Below are 18,121 nucleotides of genomic sequence, written 5' to 3'. Positions count from 1 at the left end.
CCAAAGGGCCAGCTGTATGGTCCTGAGACCTATGCAATTGCACAACACAGCTCCCCTCCACGCAAAACCTGCACTCAGAGGGCCCTGCTCTTGGGGTTTAATGCTCTGCAATTGCCCTATTGAAACTCTTAGTAGTTTTATCTTTAAACATGTATTTTGCAAGTGACGTCCAACAGGACATAGAGCAAGCACAGGAGTGGGGCTTTAGTTGAAGCCTCTGTTCTCACAGGTCTTGTCTCTCAGAGATGAATTTTCAGCAGCCAATTTGCCTTGCCACTGGTACCTTGCCTTACTTTCCTTCCCAACCCCCTCCCACGCCTGCTTCCATCAGTAAGCCCCCTAGGAGATCCAGGGGAGAGGGGTCAGGGACCTGCAGCCTAACCTGGTGCCTATCAGGGTGTGGCAGAGTGGCTGTCTGTCCTCCCTGCCCCAGGGTAGCAGCCTGGCAGTACTGGAATAAGTTGGGTAGTAGTCTTGGTGGGAGTCAGCCTCAAGCCCACTTCTATTTGTGTACACTTTCATAATTTTAACAACACTTTCCTCCTTCTCTTTGAACAAGGGGCCCCCATTTTCATTTTCCCTGAGTCCCATAAATCATATAGCTGATTCTGCTCCCCAAATTTTCATGGTGTCTCATCCTCTTTCTTGGCCTTCCCCCAGCTTTCTCTACTATCTTGCTCTCAACTTTGAAAAGTCAGATCCTGGATCCTCAAAGGGAGAGCCTGATGTCTCAAGGAAAAAATATGGAGGCTTCATTTTGAAATCCCACTTGTTAAACACTCACCTGCAGTGCTCCTTCAGTAGATGTTTTTAATGGGGTCATCTGAATTGAATTGTACTAAACTGACCTTGAAGTGACTTTCATTCCAGAGGAGAGAGAAAATACAAACATTTAGAGGATACCAATGAAGAATATCTTTAAGAACTAAAGATAGAAAAGGACTTTTAAATAAAAGAAAAAAATTCCAATGATAAAGACAGATTGACAAATTTGACTATATTAATATTAAGAACTTTTCATTAAAAATATCATACTTGTCATTAAACACTCAAAGGTTAAATAAGAAATTTGATACAAATGAAGAGAGACTAAGTAGAAGAAATATATCTAAGTGAGTATTCCAGAATTAATATAACAGATTTTAAGAGAGGAAAAATATGAAAGACTAATAAAGAAAGATGAAAACTAGATTAAAATTACCAAATGAGAAATAGAGAAAATAGATTTGCCTTGACTGCAGAATTGTAACCATGGACCCATGTAGTCAGTTTGAACAGACCTCACCTCTTATCAACAGAGTGCTTAAGAACCATATTTCAGAAAATTTGAAGTCATGTAGCCAGAGCATGTACAGAAGAAGAAATCTTGACCTGAAATGACCAGGGAACCAAAGATTCTACTCCCCATGCAACCAAAGGACCAGGACATGACTGGAACTTAAAAGTCAGACTCTTTTCAGAAGCAAATGGTCTGTTATTCAGGAACAACTCGTGTTAAAATTCCTTCCCCACCTTACCATAAACATTTAAAACTTTACCATAACTGTTTAGAGCCTTATCATAAATTTTTAAAACTTTACCATAAATGCTTGAAGCCCACCAATCAAAATGTATCCTGCCAGTGTTTCTGCATGCCAGCCTGTTATCCCTAACCTCTTAAATTTCTCCCCAAATCCTGAATCAGGAGACAGATCTGAAGGCACACACCCCCTGTCTCCCTGCAGATCAATCTCACAGAATAAAGTTGACTTCCTTTCCCAAAAGCTGATGCTATAATAATCAGGGTTTTTAAATGATCATCAAGGAAGAGAACCCCAGTTTTATGCAGTAACAGAATCACCAGTGATTGCTTATATCTAGTCTATAGATCCTGATATTCTTTGTTAGTATAAAAAGATAACAGCAAGTCTCTTAAAAGAGAGAAAAAATTTTAATCTCCCTAAAGTTAGATGTTAAAACCTAAAAGAAAAATAGAACTCAAATATGTTAGTTGTGTTTTATGCAATAAAAAGGCAAGATGATGAAAGAAAGAATACTAGAATCACAAGCCAGTGAAGTTTGGCCTATAGGTCCCATAAAGTAAATTTTCCCTGATGCTGGAGACATTATTTATCTTTCATTACAGTAATTGTTTTAATCAACAAACATTTCATGAGCACTGTAGGGAAAATTTCTTGAGTCAATGGAAAACAACACATTGTCTCAAAGACTCCTCTCTGGGTTATTTAATTCTGATTTGATTTACAACTCTGCAAATTATAAATACCTGGTAACAATGCAAAATAATTCTTGTCTATAGACACGCAAGCTGTCTTGTCCTGTGGAGGTTCAAATGATTTCCCTCCCTTAATGTACAAGAAGCTAGTTTCATATCCATTTTCACACTTGTTTCAATTTTCCTGATGTATAAATGTGCCTGTTCTTTGGATTCTCCTTTGGACTGGTTACAAAATCTGCTTGATTCTCATATTATGAGTTAAACAAAGTCTTCAATATGTGCCAATTTTTATATCTGGATGAGAGTCATGGTTTTATTTTTATTGAAAATCATCTTTTCATCTACTATATGCCATACACAGTCCTAAGCAATGAGGATAAAAATCTTATCTTTGTCTTCAAAGAGCTTATTTTCTAGAGATACATAAATTCAGTGTTGAACAATTATTTTTTAAAAGGCCTTTAAATCAATAAAGATATTTATTGTCTCAGTACTAGATTAGCCCAACTTTTAAAACCCATTAGCTATGTTAGTAAATGTAATTGTATTAACATCAAGAGCCATCAGTCTTTTAAAATTTCACCTAAAAGTGTAATGAAACAAATTTTTATGTGTTTCTATCATTATGTTATCTAGGTTTTACAAAATTCAAATCAGAAAAGATGCCAGCCCATTTTAATTATTAACATATTCAGATAATGTGTATTAACTAGTGTCTAATAACTTCATTATTTATCAGATATTTTTTGGCCAACACCATCTAGGGGAGGAAAAACTTTCTTTTCTACCCTCTTATGTTCAGTAGTTAGGGCCATGAATATTAAACGGACAAAAGGCAGGTTAACAAGAGAAAAAAACTGATTTTAATTACACACATGTGCATGGAAGTTCACAAAGAAATGTGCCTTAAGGATGTGTTTAGAATTGGGGGCTTCTATACCATCTTAATAAAGGAAATAAAGTGTGGAGAAGAAGCTAGCCAAAGGAAAGGGGGTTTGGGGCTTCTGGGGAGAGGTAAGTTGTGGGAAGGTGATTGATAATGGTATGGTAAGTAAGGGTTGTTTAGTAGGATTTGTTATGCAGATAAGAGTAGTCTCAGATGGCAAGAATTGTCTCTTGAGTAGTTTTCTCCGTCTTAAGGGAGAGGGAGACACCAGGACAAATGGAAATTTATGCCCTGCTTTTAGACAGGAAGAAGGGCAGAAAGCTTGTTGATTTCAGTTCAAAACAATCCTTACTCTTAAGTGGCATATTTTGGGATGGCGTACTCTGATCTCCTTCAACTACCTGTTTTGCTTTTTACATATGAATAAAATATAATTTAATAATTAAATGTATGGAAGATACCGATGAAAATAGTCATATTTTTATAAGAATTAAAACATACCATCTTTATTGATGAGGATCAAGGCTGCCTCAGGGAGAAAAGCCCAAGGCATCCTGCCCTACATACTGATCTACATGATGCTCCAGGAAGTATAGGAGTCCTGACCTGATCCGATCTGATTCTTATCCAAAGTTACAGGACCACCTGATAACCAGACCATTGATACCATTTTAACATAATCTTTCCTTTGTCTTGTAAAGAAATAACTCACATACCTATGCCTTATAAATTTAGCCCTACCCTCAACCCATGTTTGCAGCTCTTCACTGCCCATGGGTCCTGTCCCCATGTTACTCCATGCTACTCTCTGAATAAAGGAGCACTACTACCAGACCTTGAGAGTCCAAGAAATCTTTCTTTCAACTCCTCTGCTCACCGAGCCCACATAATTTACCACATATTTTGGCATCCTGTGGCAACTGCCTGATGTGGAGGAGAATCAGTTACTTTTATTGTTGTTACATAGTGAATAGTGTTAAATCTGTTTTATGTTAAATGGTAGATGATGCGGGGTCGGTGAGCCGAGGAGTCGAAAGAAAGATTTCTTAGACTCTTAAGATCTGGCAGTAGTGCTCTTTTATTTAGAGAATAGTGTGGAATAGCATGGGGACAGGGCCCATGGGCAGTCAGAGCTGCTCCTGCTGCCACTTCCGCTGCCCCTGCTGGCATGGGGACAGGACCCATGGGCAGGCAGAGCTGCTGCTGCTGCCCCGAGTTGAGGGTTAGGGCTAATTTTATAAGGCATGGGTATGTGAGTCATCTCTTTATGAAGACAAAGGAAAGAACATGAAAAAAAGTTAAAATGGTATCAGTGCAGGTGGGGTCTGGTCATTGGGTGATCCCATGAATTTTAGACAAGAATCAAATCGGGTTAAGTAAAAGTCAGAAGCCACCACCCTAAATCAGTTACATGAGATTGCCAGACAGCAACCAACTTAAGTTCTTGCCTTCCCCATTAAGAGTTTCTAGGGACAAGGTCATCTCTCTTCTTCTTCCTGGTACAGAGAGGGAGGCACCTTTTACAGATAGAGATTTACCTTACAAATGTAAATGTGTCCCAACAAGAGCAAGTTCCATTCCCCAGAGCCTCCTTTCCTGTCCCAGTTTATCAAAAGCAATCAGCCCCAAACAATCCTGATGCCAAAGAGACGTATCCTGGGGTGGCCAATTTCAGGTCCCTACTAGGTCATCCCCCGCTTCCTTCACAAATGCAAATATCTCTTCAAGGGCAAGCAAATTCCACTCCTCAGAGTCTGCTTCTCATCTGCAGTTTTTTAAAATTAACCAGCCTAAAATCCTCATCAATAGGTAGTGTTCTTAGTACTATAAAAATTGGTCTGATTTTATTACGTACAATGAAAAACTACGTGCATATGAGTAGCACAATCAGAGTAGACAGAAATGGCCTGGAACCATGGTTCTCAAATTTTGGTCTTAGGAATCATCTCAGGATCTTTACAAAATACTAATTTTTGTAGGTTCCCTCTCCCTGAAAATCTGATTTACTTGGTATGGGGTGCCACTGAACATCAGAGTTTTTAAAAGCTTCCCTGGTGATTCTAATGTACAACAAAATTTGGGAACTACTGAGAGCTTTCAGTTCTCAGTGTGGCTCCTGTACCGGAACAGCAGCATCATCAGGCCACTTGTGAGAAGTACAGAACCTCCAGACATGCCCCATAGCTACTGAAAGAGAATCTGCATTTGACAAAGCACCCAGGCGGTTCCTGGAGCAGTGTTACTTAGAGTGGTTAGCTGATCAGCAGTGTCAGGCTCGCCCAGGAGGCAGCTAAAAGTGCAAATTCTTGGGCCACACTCCAGACTGACTGAATCAGTATTTCTTGAGGGGTGGAGCCCAGGAATCTATGCTTTAACAATTGCTTTTGATGCAGGTCAAACCTACTAAGTAAGAATCAGCGTTTTAACCAGATCCCCAGGTGATTTGTAAGCTCATTAAAGTGAGAGAAGCACTAGCCTAGAGGACTTAAGAAAAGGTTTCTGCTCCAAAATGCCTCAACGGAGACTTGAAGATGCTAATTCCACATTATATATTTATCTCAGAACCTGTTCTATTTCTAACCACTTTGAGCAAGTGGAACTCACTTGCAGAAGAGTCTTCATTCCACTGACCTCAAGCTTATAAGACAAATTCCATGACTTTATGCAATCAACTGCCATCACACACTACCTTCTTTCTGCCCTAAGGGGTCCCAGTCTCTGTTCAGGAGCTCTTAAAACAACTTCTTTCAAGTGCACAGATATAATTTGTAGCAAATGTATTTTTACTGCTCTTTATCCTAAAAGACATCCTTATAAGTGAAATCTTCAAAAATTTCCCTGAAGAAATTAATATGGAGTTAGTTACTTCAATCAATCCAATTGTGGAGTTTTTAATGACCTTGGCTATATCTCTGGTCTGCCAGATTTTGACCTTTTAATTGACTTGCACATTGTATTGGGCTTGAGAAACAAAAATCACACGACTTCTGGACCCTGCTGATTTTGACTTCCCTTTGCACTACGCACATCTGATATTTTAAATAATGAAGCAGGGAGGGACAGAAGAAAGTTTCAGAACAAAAGCAGAATAATACATTTGTTTTTATTCACCTTGGAAAAGTAAGTGTCCATTAGAAAGTATGTAAACTAAAGAAAGCGTAAGAGATTTTGAAATGTTGCACCTGACCACAACACTGAAATTAAATATATACACCTCCCAGGCTTATATATAGGTAAACTAAGACAAGAGTCAGAACTAATTAAACACGTATCCATCTCCACTAACACTCTCCTAACTAGTTTACTGTTAAACAACTTCTATAAGCTGTTATATGTATCAGGAAAAATTGTCAAAAGCTTAAAAATAGACAACAGAAATTACCGGGTCCTTGCTTTAGTGAAGCACTGGGCATTGCCTAGGAGACCCTCCAGGAATTATCTGATGTTATAGGGGTGTGCACCTTTGACTGACTTCCTATGCACTAGGCTGTTCTAGAATTCGATGGTGGTAGAAGTTAACTTACAGAAAAGTGATAATAATGCAAGTGATTCTTGAGTACATCAACGCAAAGGATTTTGCTCAATTGAGATACAATTCTGCCCAGCAGAAGAGATAATCCCAAACATTGTTTTTCTGCCCTATAGGATATTAACCAATTTTTCATCAGTTAGCAAATTTATTTCAGCCTTTTTGGTTGTGTATTGTCTATTCTTCATAGTCTCCTTTGATCAGCTTTGAAGCAGTTTGATCAGCTTACTCACTAATTAGTGAAACATTTAAAACTGTGTTCATATTATAGTTGTTCGAAAGTCAGGTTTTCAGCTTTTCATCTGATCGATAATACCAATATGTTTTGGGAGTTCCAAAGAGGGAGAAGTCCTGACTGGGATGTCAAGGGCTGAGTAACAGAGCACGTGACCAAGAAGACAGGGTTGCCAAGTTTGAAAGATCATTAACTGGCAGAAAAGAGGGTCTCAGAGCACAGTTTCTAAGTGTTTGGAAGGTGGAACACCACAGTTCAGAAAAGGCAGCGGAGCAGGGAATTTGGGTTGTGGCAAAACTGTCTGAATGCCGGAAGTAATAAATAGAAACTTGAAGGTGGATGGTCTCTTGAGCAACTGCTACTTGTCACCTGGTTTGCTAGGGAAAAATACCTGCATAAATTCTTTTTTAATCTCCCAAGATTCTTGAGAATTCTCTAGGAATTTTCCCCTAAATATACAGATGAAGGAAATGTTCACAGATGGTCAAAATCATAGAAAACATCACATATCACACTTTTGTAAGTGATGGAGATTGAATTCAAACATACTCGTCTGATTCAAGATCCTCATGTTTCTACTACTCTGCATTACCTTTAAAACAGTATTTCAGGTTCTCTGTATGAAGACAAAAACAAAACAAAGCAAAACAAAAAACAAACACAACACAACGCGGCCCGGATTGTTGTACACACCAAATAGCATCTTGCAATAACTGTTTTCCAGTCCGTGCATATATGTTTGGATTGTCTTCCGTAGGAAATGAAAAGTTTCTGAAGGCTATTAATTTGGGGGACTAACTAAAAACGTTGCTATGGGACAGAACGCAAAGTAAACATTGGATGCACACCTCTCATCTTAGCTAACGCAGGAAGGACTTAAAAAACTTTCTTTTTTACTCAGTAGAGATTTTAAACCAAGAGGAAGACCTTCTTTTTAGTCCTACCCTCTCTCATATTTCTCTTTTTACATGTCCTGTAATAAACCAAGCCCTGCCTCTTCATTTCACATCCCTTCTCCCATCGCAGGCCAAATGAATGGAAGGGGGGAGATAAGCGAGAGAGAGAAAGAAAGGGGCAACGGAATGAGGGGGAGGAGAGAGAAGAGGAGGGGGAAAGGGGAGTAAAGAGGAGAGAGGTGCGCGTTGGGGGGGAACCTTGAGGAAGGAAACGGGAGCATTGTGCAATAATATTCAAGATCACCGCGTACTCTTGCAGGAACCGTTAAGATGATGAAAATAATACTGTACAGGGAATATTTAAGTCCCACTCACAGGCCTAGCCCCACTAATAAAACTTAAGATTAAATACTGTGAGCATTGGGTAAAGCTGCTGAAAGACGGTAGTTGCAACACGGCGCCGATAAAATCTGTTCTTCCAAATGCCCTGCTCTTTAAAGTCAGTTGTGTAACTCGCAGTCAGCAGGGAGGGACTCGCGGGGCGAGGGGTCGGTGGGAGAAAGAGACTAAGATCGGTAGTGCGGGATCCTGGTCTTTAGAGCTGCATTAATTCTGCCGCCCAGCGCAACTCCCAGCTTCACTGTAAAACTCATCCTTTTCTGCCTTTAGTTTTTGCAGATAGTGCTGAAGACGTTTGCTTCTGTAACTTCTAGAAATTTTTCCCTCCTTTCTGGATGAAGCGGTCTTCAGTTCATTAACATAATTATCACTTTTTAGAAGCTGCAGCTGTCATGTCAGGATGGCCGAGTGGTCTAAGGCGCCAGACTCAAGCTTCCGCTTCCCGCACTTGGGACTTCTGGTCTCCGCATGGAGGCGTGGGTTCGAATCCCACTTCTGACATGGTTCAACTTTTGGTCCTGCCTTAGTCGACCCAAAATTTCTTCTTTCAGTCTTCTCAAAGTCTCACTCTTGAAAGCTCAGCTCTCCTCTCGCTCTCCCAGTCACAACTGCTCTCCCCGCCCGCGTCGCCCCATCTTGGGGTCCCACGGGGCACTAGAGCATCAATTTTACTTCGGAGTTCAGCTCTTTCTAAAAGACACCCCCCACTGTCAGCTCCACCCCGGCGGATGCTCGCCCAAGACTTGGCGCACCTGGAACACACTACAGCAAAGAAAAGTCCTCTCTCTTACCTCTAATCAAACAGTTGATAAATGAATTCCCAATTAGTGAACCTGGAGTATTTCTGCAGCCAATTCTGCACATTTGAAAATCTTGCCGCCGCTGGTGACCCACCTTCCCAGAGAGAAGGTAGTGGATTTCCATCAGAAGGTCATGTCTTCCTGTCACCCTATTGACTGTAACGAAACCTGGGGGTTTGACTTAAACAAAACTAAATAAAAATACAAAGTAACCAGAAAGATCTCCCTTTCCAGGGAACGATCTCAAGCTAGATTCTTGTGGGCAGCAGAAATGTGCTGCATTGTCTGCCTCGCCAGAGGGAAATCGTTGAGAAATCAAAAGCCAGTCTCCTGTATGACCACACAACCTAGAGAAAGATCTAGGCTTTCTTTAGTGGTAACTCAGCTGGAAGGGCTCTCACACATCTGTCCTAGGCCTTTTCAGTGGATAAAGAACTGGAAAATTCACTGCTTTTCCCCACAGGGAGAAATTGAAAGCAACAAAATGGAAACAATTTACAACTGCCAGAATTGATTTGCAGCCTTTAAGTTTTTGTATTAGTGAGAAAGATATACTATAGGAGCAAACACATACATTTTCTGGTTTTACTTTTTGCATTTAAAAATAACATCAGAATACCTTATGTTGCCATTCTCCAGGTTAAGTAAGAAATGACACATTTGGGAAGGTGGCAAATTCTCAGAACATTGCTCCCTAAGTTTCTGTGAAGCTCCGTAACAGTTTCCTAGCTGGAGGGACCCCCAGATCTGAATACTTAGCATCCTAAGCATGTGTTGGGTACTTTATAAAGGGAAGGAAATGTTGTAAAATGATTTTTATTTTATTTTACATTTTAGGTTTCCCCATCTAGCCCAGAACATACTGTGAATACTTTGAAACACAGAAAATGAAATCAGTAAAAGGAAAATAATCCCAATTCAAAACAATGGTTGGAAAAGATGAAAGTGAAGAATGGGGAAAAATAATTTGGAATTTCATCATTTCAAGGAGAATGAGGGGGGAGAAAGAGTGGTGGGTGCTTATAAATCTGTAGGAGTGAGAAGGAAAGTGTCAAAAGTGGGATTTAATCATGGGGGAAGGGGAAAAGAGCCTTCAGGTTCAGAGGTAAGGTAATCATACTTGGCTGTCCATGGCTTCTTTGTGTTATCAGCCCATGAAAGGTCACTCTCAGTTCTACTTTGATCCATAAACATGTTTTCCCCTGTCCTGCACTGTATCCAGCCCTTTCTCCTCCCCCAACATATAAAGTATTTAATATTCTTTAGATCCTCTCTAAAGTATTTAATATTCTTTGGAAAAAATCTACTCTCGAAAAACGTTGGTTTGTGTGATTGTAATTTTCGTTGGCACTGTTAACCTTGATTTTTTTTCTTTTACTCAACACAGTTTGAAAAATCTATCTTGCTACATGCACATCTGCTTCTACCTATGGCTGCTGCATACTACAAAATCCACACACAGCCACTGAGATACGTGTGCCCAATGGACATCTAAGTGGCCTCTAATAATGTGGTCCCTCAAAAAGCTACAGACCACACTAGGCAAGGCCAACCATGAGCTGAGCTGGAATTTCACTGAGGTGCATTGCTAGGAGAGAAATTGCTGCGTAGCAACTTAAAAGCTATACAGGAAGAAAAATTTATTTAATGTCAAAGCTGCAAAACATCTAAGATCTTAATTTTAGGACCAAGATCTTAGTCTATGTAGAACTTCAGAGAACTCATTTTTTGCTGTCATAAAACGAAAGGACAGACATCTAAATCACATCATTCTGAGAAGAAATCTCAGAGGGAGCACAGCGTGAACATTTCTTTGCCATTGATGATCTCCAAATGTTTTCAACAGTGTCATAATCTTGAGGGACCTTCCCTCTTACAGTTTAGGGAACTGTAACACAGTTGCAGGTGACTAGGAAACTTTTAGATACAACTTTATGACAGATTCTTTTCCGCGTACAAAAAACCAGTGAAGATTTCAGTAATTCTCTCCACAGTAAAAACCCAGGACCCAAGTGTGGATGACTGATCAGTGGAACCACTAAGGAAAAAACCACAAGTTGTTACGGTACTTTTTTCTGGGAAGAGATCTCCGACGGCGCTGGAGGTTGTGTCGGCATGGCTCTGAAAATATCCCAATATTCTTTCATTGGGAATTTCCGTTTCGCTTCGTTTGCTGAGCGTAGGTTCGGACCGTCAGGGTGAAATTTTTTACTTCACCGTGGCAAGAACAAAAGAGTGTGTCAGAAGTGGGATTCGAACCCACGCCTCCATGCGGAGACCAGAAGCCCCAACACTGGGAAGCAGAATCTTGAGTCTGGCGCCTTAGACCACTCGGCCATCCTGACACGCTGTCTTGAAGTTCTTAAAGTGTTATATTGTAAACTCCAATGGATCAGAGCTGAACTGTGTCGCAGAAAAAAAAATTATTTCTGGAATTTGTTGGATTAAGCGGGAGCTCCGAATTCACTGGAACAGAAAAGCAGGAAAGGACGAATGTTAAGAAGTGAGGAACTGAATAATTCTCCAGCCTTTGAGACGTAGGTGCCCTCGTCCTGAGGAACACTCCCTCCTGGCGTCTCCGCCTCTCACAGTACTCCCAGCCCAGCCCAGCCCAGTCCCCCGCCCTCGGCCCCGCTGCTCCACCAGACCAGGGCCTCAGGCCTCGGACAAATCTTCGCCTATGTGTCTGACCCCACCTGTGACACCGACCCCAGGGCTACTGTGTTCTTTGTGACCCAAACCCTCATCCAGCTGGTCTAGCTTCATGCTGCCCCAGGATCTGTGGAAACTTTCAGGGAATAAACGGCCAACCCCCCCCCCTGCTCTGGACGAGAGTCATTCCCATTGTTCTCAACCCCTCCAGACTGTGGTTTCATTGCCTGAAGCCGTAGTTAACATCATTCATTTCACTACACAGGTCAATACCCAGCACTGTCTTCTGTTCTGCAGGATTGCTTGTGCTCTGCAGTAATAATCCTGTCTCTACTGCCTCTGGGGCTCTCAGACGCTTTTCAGTAAATATCACCAAATTTTTATAATTAGGCTGTAAGCATCTAAATCTATAGTACACTTAAACTGGAGAGTTATCAATTTTAAATCTGTGATTTCCTCATCTATTACTCTAAAATTAAATGAGAAACATTTCTTTTAAAAATTATGTTACTATTTATAGATTTTATTGTTTTTATTGTGGCTACATTTTTTCCCTATACCAACAGTGCAATTCCAACTGTATGCAAGATTGACAGTGTACATTAATATATGCATATGTTGAATTTTTGAACGGATGGTTCCTATACCTTGAAGCTGTAGGGGAGGAAAAATAATTTTCCCTCTATCCTTCTGGAGGTCTTGGTTGACATGTCCCTTGGAATCAAGGACAGATTAACAGGAGAAAAACATATTTAATTCTTATTGTACATAAAGAGATGAGGCTCCCCAACAGTCAGGCAATTGAGGCTTATATGCCCTTCCACGCTAAGAAGAAGTGGCCAGAGGTCTGAGACTTCAAAAGGGAGGAAGACAATTCACAGGAAAAGAGAAAGAGCAAATGTTTGGTAAACAAACATTTGTGATGCCCTACAGAGACAAAGGGATGCAGAGAGGACTTTGAACAAGCGGGCCTTACTACGTTGCCCCCAGTCTACCACAGCTAGGTCATATTCTTCATAGTCATCTCTGGTGATAGCTCTATTCTCTGTTTCTTAAAAGTAACCAGCCTAAAATAATCCTCATACCAAAGAGACACATTTTCAGGTGGCAGGTTTTGCTCCCTTACAAAGCACGGGTATATTCCTGTACTTCCTTAAAGTCTATGTATACTTTTTTTTCATAGAAATGAAAGTCTCTGATATAGGTTTAAAATATTTGGGGGCTGGCCCCGTGGCCAAGCGGTTAAGTTCTCATGCTGCGCTGCAGGCGGCCCAGTGTTTTGTTGGTTTGAATCCTGGGCGCGGACATGGCACTGCTCATCAAACCATGCTGAGGCAGCATCCCACATGCCACAACTAGAAGGACCCACGATGAAGAACATACAACTATGTACCGGGGGGCTTTGGGGAGAAAAAGGAAAAAAATAAAATCTTTAAAAAAAATTTAAAATAAAATAAAATAAAATATTTGGGATACCTGAAAATGGATATTATCAAAATGTAATGTGAATACAGAATTGCAACTGAAATATGCCATAATCCAATTGTCTTTGATGGATTGATGCTTGCAGGGCTCAGCACAGTCAATATTTAATGAACTTCTGCATAGTATACTTCCTAGACAGCCCTTTAATATTTAATATTAATTTATTTTATTGTCTCAAGTTTTTCTTTACAAGTTCAGGGGAGCAGTGAAATTGGATGAATTGAATGATGAGTGTTGTTTAAGTTAAGCCATTAAGTTTTAGTATGGTTTGTTATGCAGCAATAGTTAGGTATGTACCAGTCTTGGTCTGGTCAGGAGAGAGAAACCACACAATAATTTGAACAGGGCAAGTTTATATAAAGTATTATTAACTAAAGAGGGGATTGGAGGAACAAGGAATTGGCTAGTAAAAAAGTAAAGAGAACTCTAAAGACTATAGGAATAACAGATATAAAGAGCAGTCACTACCCCTAGGGTTGATATAAAGCACCTTAGGAAGTGACTCCCTAACCCATCGCTGAGATAAAGCGCGGAAGGGAAGAGCCCTCTACCCCTCACCCCACCCCTAGCTAAGATCCATGCCTTGGAGAGGGCACAGCTGTGGCTCGCTGAAGAGCAGAGAAATTGCTGTGGTGTTGTGCAAGCAGAACTTGCTTGAAAGCTACCCTCTGGAACTTGCTGGAAATCTATCTTCTAACGTTTCTTGGGAAGCTCTTCTTGGAGCGGTCTCTCACCGAGGGCACTCCACTACAAAACACTCAAGGGAGATGCCAGGGGAAGTGAGTGGCTGCTTGTTGCTGCCAGGGGTTGATGCAGGGGAAAGCCATGCCTGGTGTAGGTGCCAGGCCCTGGGGAAGCAGCAGGCCGAGTAACACATGGGAAGCAGGAAAACCCACTCCTTCAAATGACTCTCCACCATCCTCTACTGACAAAACTTCAGTGCCAGTTGGCAAAAGAAAGCTATTTAAAGATTCATATCCATTTCCATAAAACAGGCAAAAAGGGTGAATTTGGGACTGAGAGGTAATAAGTTCATAATGGCTACAAGCCAATACAGATTTTGTTACCTCATGGTCTCAAACACTAAACTATGTAACTTTGGGACTGGGCACGCGGAAACTGGAAAGACCTTGAGGAGAATGTTTCTTCCTGTCACTGGTCCTGCTGCCCAGCCCTAACCTCAGTGATGCTTAAAGGAGAATGAGGAAAAATGTGTTAGAAACTGGAAGAAAGGAGACCTTTGTTATCTATCTAGTGGCAGAAAGTGTAGCAACACTGTTGCCATGGTAACATATACCTAATATAAAGTGGACATATACCTAATGAATTTCCTGATTTATCCAAGGACATTTCTAGGCAATGTGTCACCTAGCTTTTCCTAGGTGCCTATAGTAAAATGGAAGAGGAGAGAGAGAAACTAAAGAAATATTTCTTAATTATAAAGGAACTAGGACTTGCTAGATATTCAATAATGAAACTATTTCTCATTACCAGCCCCTCCAGATGACAAATGATGCTACAATTAAGAGAAGGCTTCTGGGGAAACATCACATCCAGGGTATTGTCAGGAAAACATGGTCTAAACATGAAGTCAAGGACACAACTGTAAAGCCTTTGGTCAGATCTCAGAAAAATTTAAGGTGATCATTTAAGTCAACAGACTTGTGAGTAAGCAAGCATTCAGAGATCATAGCCTAGCTTTCAAGCCATGCTACTTGAGTGGAGTCCAGATAAGCTATCACATCTGAGCTCAAATCAATGTTGTGATGTTTAAGCCCTTGATTTTGGGGGTAACTTGTTACATAGCTGTAGTAACTGCAACAAAAATAATGGCAAAAAAATAATAATAGTGTTACAAATAAAGGAACACTATAAAAGGGGAAAGAAAATAAATTCAAATAATGGAGCTCAAATTTCAAACAAGACTTTGAGAGCCTATATTCATCTATATGTGACATTCTATATCTTACTCTATTTTGGGAGTCAGCAAACTATGCCCCATGGGTCAAATCCCATCCACTGCCTGTTTTTGTATGGACTGTGAACTAAAATTTTACATTTTGAAATGGTTGAGGAGCTGGCCCAGTGGTGTAGTAGTTAAGTTCACATGCTCTGCTTCACGGGTTCGCAGGTTTGGATTCTGGGTGCAGACTACACATCACTCATTGAGCCATGCTGTGGTGGTGTCTCACACACAAAATGGAGGAAGATTGGCAAAGATGTTAGCTCAGGGCCAATATTCCTCACCAAAAAAAAAAAGTTGAAAATCTCAAAAGAAGAATAATATTTCATGACCTGTGAAAATTGTATGAAATTCTAATTTCAGGTGCATAAATAGTTTTATAAGAACATAGCCTGGCTTATTCATTTGAGTGATTCTTCTGAACATAACAGACCTGTATTTCACTGAGGTCATACATTTCTTTAGGTGCTAGAAAATAGGAGGTGAACACTGTACCTAAACCCAGCATGAAATCTGCCAAAACTGCAAATCATAGGCTTGCTGGGACTTTTCGATCCCTCTTGGGCCAGCATCCCCTTCTCTGATATTGGGTGATGAGGAGGAGCTTCAGGAGATAAGATTCCTTCTGCAGAGGCAAGTTTAGAATTTTGGAGAATCTGCACAAACTGGCTCCTCTGGGAGGCAGGAGGCAGTTTTTAGGAACTTCCTAAGAAGTTCAAGAAGCTGCGGATGGATAACAGTGATAACGTTGACCTCACGTCCCCTTCACTCCCCTCACTCTCAACTTCATTAATCTGCCTCTTTCTTGTTTTGTTTTGTTTAACTGTCATTTGCGTTTAGGACACTCCAGGTGACAAGGGCATTATTTTGCCTGTGTATGACTTTGGGGAATGGGGAGTGGAGTGTGGGATTGCTTTCCCCTGTGAGATCTTTTGGAGATCTGGCTGACTGACCTGCTATTGGTAGATTTCTTGGCCTCCCCTCTGGAAGCTGGGAGAGCTGTACTCTAGAGTTGGGACAGACGCGCAGAGCCTTCCTCACTTCCCAACCGGTGAACCTTATTTTGCTGAGTTGTTTAATAATTTACTTGTATTCATCAGGAGTCGAGGTGTTTTTTGGTTTTGTTTTTTGTTTGTAATTAAGAGCTACTATTTCTTTACGAGCCAGCTATCAAACCATGAGAGTAGAAAGGAAAATGATCCTTGCTTTGTTTCCGTGCGCAGGGCCCTGGGACGGGGGACCTAGGATTTGTGGTTGAGTTTTCTTGTCTGCCCCGGTCTCCTGACATTATGGTCGTTGCTTGTCCGAAATGAGCCCCCAAACAGCTTTTTTCATGCCCCTCACAGCCCCTTTACCAGGGTAAGAGTTAACAGTCTTCTGATATCTTTGTCACAGCGCCTTCGAACTGTACTCTTCTATTTGGGTTTCAGCGACGCCCGGTGGCGAATGAGAAACACGGCCCTGGTCTTTACTCCCGGGACCGAGGCTCCAAAAGATATTTCAGCCTCAAAGACTAGGCTTCTGCTTCTGTCACCCGGAGGTCGCTCCACTTCCTTCTTCCAGCTGGCCTCATCTTGTCCCTCACCTCTCAGTCTGTCTTTTATGATATCTGATATCGGGGAATCTGAGACAGATTTCGCCTGTTTTTCTCCAAGGCACTAAGAACTGGAATACCTGGGCGTCAATCCGTGCAAAAAGTACTGCAGAGCGGAGGGCGTGGCTGTAAATAAACTCAAGCGCACCTTCGTCCTCACCCCAAACTCCACATCTCGGCAAATGGGCAAGCTGCTTATTCCCCACTATTGTCAACACGCAACCTCTGACCCCCGACTGCCCTGGATTCAAAGCAAAACTATACCTCCTTTGACAAAAGCTAATTGAAGGGGGTGTTAAAACTATCAGAGACTGCAGGAATTTGACCACAGCCTAGAAAATCGGAAAGGGGGTGAGAGCGGAACGTCAAATTTGTTAGAAATCAATAAAAACCAAAACGCAAACCCTAAAGATTTGAGCATATCACCTAGAAGGCAGGGAGGTAGGGCTCCGTAGCTCAGGGGTTAGAGCACTGGTCTCGTAAACCAGGGGTCGTGAGTTCGAATCTCACTGGGGCCTTAAGTTCTTGGTTTTTCCATCACGGATAGATGGTTTTAAGGGGTGTGTTTCTTGACACCATAACCTGAACCAGAAACGAACTCACTACACCCTAGTTTCTCAAGATACAGGAAACTACTGCTAACAAAGGTAGGAAATTTTGTAAATGAGATTCTTTGTAACAGATGGAAATGAAGATGCTGTGCCATCTAAAATCTTGAGGATACATGAAATTCAGGTAGGAAATCTTAAAGTGCCAGCAATACAACAAATAACGCCAATATAAACCAGCTGATAAACTAATTTGTCACAATCACTTGGAATCTAAAGAGTCCTGACTAATTTAGCTGCTATAAGCCTAAAGAGATTATACTATAATTATCAATTTATTGTACTTGCTTAAGGGACTCTAAGCTCCCCTGAAGACAAGAGTCGTATCTTATTTGACACTGTATCGCAGAACCTTGAAGAGTATGGACCCCACCTGGTGCTCAATAACCGTTTGTTGAATGAAGCCCAGCTAAAAAAATGTAACCAGAGTGTGGTGAGTTTGTAAATACCTTAGGAGGCACATAAATTACCTGAAAGCCAAGGAACCAAGGTCACCTAATAGAGAAGACCAAAGAAAGCAACATAGCCCTGATGAAGAGTCTACCTAAATATGAAGTGACTAATCCTACTGGTCTCAATTTATTAACTCATAGCAGGAATTAGCTGTCCACAAAAACAAACTCTTGATAACATCTGAATGGCTAACATAAATTGCTATATTTGATAATCTACATCAAAGATCAAAATGGTAGAATTTCCCTACACCACATTTGTATTAAATAATTAATAATATAATAATATCCATCAGCCACAGATACATTCCTCAAAAAAGTACTTTGGATTCGTGAAACAATTCAACACAATTTACACTGTACCATGTTTAAAAAATTTACTGTAAATTGCTAAAGACTCAGGA

The 18,121-nt window shown here is 40.9% G+C and overlaps 3 non-coding genes across 3 annotated transcripts; 2 read left to right on the top strand and 1 right to left on the bottom strand.

The window, feature by feature from the left end:
* Positions 1–8,557: 8,557 nt before the first annotated feature.
* Positions 8,558–8,664, top strand: TRNAL-CAA (transfer RNA leucine (anticodon CAA)). The gene is made up of 2 exons: positions 8,558–8,595; positions 8,619–8,664. It is a non-coding gene; the product is annotated as a tRNA-Leu (tRNA).
* A 2,537-nt stretch (positions 8,665–11,201) lies between these two features.
* TRNAL-CAA (transfer RNA leucine (anticodon CAA)) lies at positions 11,202–11,308 on the bottom strand. Its single transcript has 2 exons — positions 11,271–11,308; positions 11,202–11,247 (listed from the first exon to the last, which is right to left on the bottom strand). It is a non-coding gene; the product is annotated as a tRNA-Leu (tRNA).
* Positions 11,309–17,102: 5,794 nt separating this feature from the next.
* TRNAT-CGU (transfer RNA threonine (anticodon CGU)) lies at positions 17,103–17,175 on the top strand. The gene has a single exon. It is a non-coding gene; the product is annotated as a tRNA-Thr (tRNA).
* Positions 17,176–18,121: the final 946 nt, after the last annotated feature.

Source organism: Equus asinus, chromosome 8 (genome assembly GCF_041296235.1).
Source record: "Equus asinus isolate D_3611 breed Donkey chromosome 8, EquAss-T2T_v2, whole genome shotgun sequence".
Taxonomy (NCBI): Eukaryota; Metazoa; Chordata; class Mammalia; order Perissodactyla; family Equidae; genus Equus; species Equus asinus.
The sequence above is the reverse complement of the archived record's forward strand: the minus strand, read 5'-3'. Positions and strand labels throughout refer to the sequence as shown.